Here is a 3255-nt window from a genome sequence, read left to right as displayed (position 1 = left end):
CCGGACGCTCTCTCGCGCCTGTTCGGGGCTCCGGAGGGGGAGCTTACGGCCGAAGCCATTCTTCCTGAAGGGGTGATGGTCGGGGCTCTTTCTTGGGGTATCGAGCGGCGAGTAGAGGAGGCCGGTCGAGGGGTGCAATTGCCAGGGAGGTGCCCGGCGGGCAGGTTGCCGGTGCCGGTTGTGCTGCGCCCCGAGGTCCTTCAGTGGGGGCATGCGTCCAGGCTGGTCTGCCATCCAGGGATTCGGAGAACGTTGTTTGCCATCCGTCAACGCTTCTGGTGGCCTACACTGGCCGCAGATGTCATACAGTTTGTGTTGGCCTGCCCCACATGCGCCCAATGTAAGCCAGTGAATCGCCCTCCCGATGGTCTGCTTCATCCTCTTCCTGTCCCTTCCCGTCCATGGTCACATATCGCCCTTGATTTTGTCTCTGGGCTTCCCCCATCGAAGGGTAACACTGTGGTTCTCACTGTGGTGGATCGCTTTTCCAAGGCGGTTCATTTCATTCCCCTGCCCAAATTGCCCTCCGCCCGGGAGACCGCCCAACTGATCGTGGATCACGTCTTCCGTCTCCATGGATTGCCGGTTGACGTGGTTTCAGATAGGGGTCCTCAGTTCACCTCCCGGTTTTGGAAAGAATTTTGTAGACAGATCGGGGCCTCTGCGAGTCTGTCTTCCGGTTTCCATCCTCAGACCAATGGGCAATGCGAGCGGGCCAACCAGGATCTCGAAAGAATGCTCCGCTGTCTGACATCCAACAATCCGAGTTCCTGGTGCCAACAGCTCTCTTGGATAGAATACGCTCGTAACTCCCTTCCAGTGGCGGCTTCAGGTATGTCTCCTTTTGAGTGCTCTGTGGGTTATAAACCGCCTCTGTTTCCATCACAGGGACCTGATGCTGCGGTTCTGTCCGCCCTGGCTTTCGTTCAGCGTGGTTTTGCGCTCGTTCGAACTGCGCACTCTTCCCTGTGTATCCTGATTTGTGAGGGCGGGGTTCGGGCGGCCTCAGGTCATGTTCCCTCTCGTCTTTGTTACTTGTTGTCTGTGCGGGGGCTGTGATGTTCAGATCTCGGCACTGGTTTCAAGTTCAGTTCTGGTTTGAGTGTCGGGGTTTTGGACATTCACTATGTGACACTGTCACACAGGACACATGTTTTAACCTGCTTAATATATTTTAATGATTTTATGTATATTTGAGTTTTAATAGGTTTTCATGTTGTCTTAGCCATTTTATTCCTCTTAACCATTTTAATGTGTGTATGTCTTTAAATGAGTCTGGGTCTGCCTGTCATGTGACTGATCACATGACAGGAAATAGGAAATGGACAGCATAAAGGAGGCAGCATGTCAAACAAGCATGGTCGTTGCTCTCATTACGACCAAGTGGTGATCACCTGCAAACTGGAATAGTGGAGTTACCTTTGTGGACTTACCTTTCCAGCACTTTGGATTAACACTACAGTGGACTTTTGTATATACACCGGTGGACACTTTTGGGACATTCACTTTGGGACTAACAACACACTGGATTTCTTAAGGATTGTTTTAATGGTATGGAACTGAAAGACTCTTTTAACAGCCTATTGTTATTTTAATTTTATTGTGTTGTTTTAAGTGAATATTGTAAATACATATTTGATTTTCACTTTTAACATTGTTGTCTGTCTCATCTTTTAAACACTCAAAGCTCTCACACAGTATAATCTGACCCCTTTTTAACAAACGTAACATCTTCCAATAAGGCCGATCGTTACAACGCTCCATGTATTGTCTTTCTTGTGAGCACACGGCAGAGTGTTTATTCATTCACAGAGCGCTCGTGTCTTACATCATTGTCTGTCTCTTATGTGAGCAGATGGAGTTTGTTTTGTTATTTGTGCCATGTGCTCGTGTCTGTTCTCTACTCCTCCCCTCTCATTACCTGATCATTGATTCATTTGCCCCAGCTGTTTACCTAATTGCTTTTTCTTTTTAGGTTCCCGGTGTTTTCTGCTCTGGGCTCGTTTGTCTCACGTATGTATCTGTTCATGCCTGTGATCTCTGTCTGCCCTGTGTCCAGTTTATGTCCCATTTTCAGTATTTATGTTACTCTGTCTTTTTCCCCTTTGGGGAGGTTTCAGTTGTGTTTTTGTTTATTTTGTGATTTATAAATAAAATACCCCATCTGCCTGCATTTGAGTCTACGCCTCTTTCGAACCGTGACAGAACAAATGAGCCACTTGAAGACTCAGCGGCGATGGGAATTATTTATACCCAGCTCCCGGACAACAGAGGAACTAGACTCTGGACAATGGGCCGCATCCCTACCCACAAGACAATCACCCCTTTGGGCTGTACGCCGAAGACCTCTTCTATGCAGGACAGGGGCTAGGGCTTGAAGAGAGCACCCTCATTCACCTGTTTCTAGCGGGCCTGGACGATCCCATGAACTGGGAGGAGCTGGGGGAACTAGATGTGTGGTCCTATTGGGAGATGGTCGACCACATCATCTATTTGAAGGAGGTGGAACTGCTGGAGTGTGCCCCCCTCCCAGTCTGGGCTGCCGTTCCAGAACCTCCTCAGGTCGTGCCGGCCTCTTCCAGGTTCTTGGGGTCATACTCTGGGCCCCCTGGGCTGAGACACAGTGTGGAGGATCCTCCGCTGATGTCGGTGAGGGAGGCGGTGGCCGCTTACGATCCTCCCAATGTAATAAAAGTTATTCTTCATCAAGATCTTCGACGTCTTCACTTTTTCTTACACCCATTTCCCTCCCTTCCCTTCCCTTGCTGCACTGTGTAATGTTCTTGGGTTTTCATCTGTGTTGTATGTTTTTCAGGTGTTCGGTGTCCCTCATGGGGACTCCAGGAGGCGTCCCTTCTGGGGAGGGGTACTGTCAGGGTCCTGTCACAGCGATCTGGTTTAGGCCTATTTAGTAATTTGGTGACAGGGCTCTGACCTGTTTGTGTGAGGGGGCATGGTTTCGCGCTCGCTCGAACTGCGCACTCTTCCCTGTGTATCCTGATTAGTGAGCGTGGGGTTCGGGCGGGCTCGGGTCATGTTCCCTCTCGCCTTTGTTACTTGTTGTCTGTGCGGGGTGTGATGTTCGGATCTCGGCACTGGTTTCAAATTCAGGTCCGGTTTGAGTGCCGGGGTTTTGGACATTCACGCTCCATGTATTGTCTTTCCTGTGAGCGCACGGCAGAGTGTCTTATGTCATTGTCTGTCTCTTATGTTAGCACATGGAGTTTGTTTGGTTATTTGTGTCATGTGCCCGTG

This window comes from Sinocyclocheilus rhinocerous, unplaced genomic scaffold (assembly GCF_001515625.1).
Source record: "Sinocyclocheilus rhinocerous isolate Xijiao unplaced genomic scaffold, SAMN03320098_v1.1 scaffold771, whole genome shotgun sequence".
In the NCBI taxonomy this organism is placed as follows: Eukaryota; Metazoa; Chordata; class Actinopteri; order Cypriniformes; family Cyprinidae; genus Sinocyclocheilus; species Sinocyclocheilus rhinocerous.
This window is presented reverse-complemented; position numbering follows the sequence as displayed.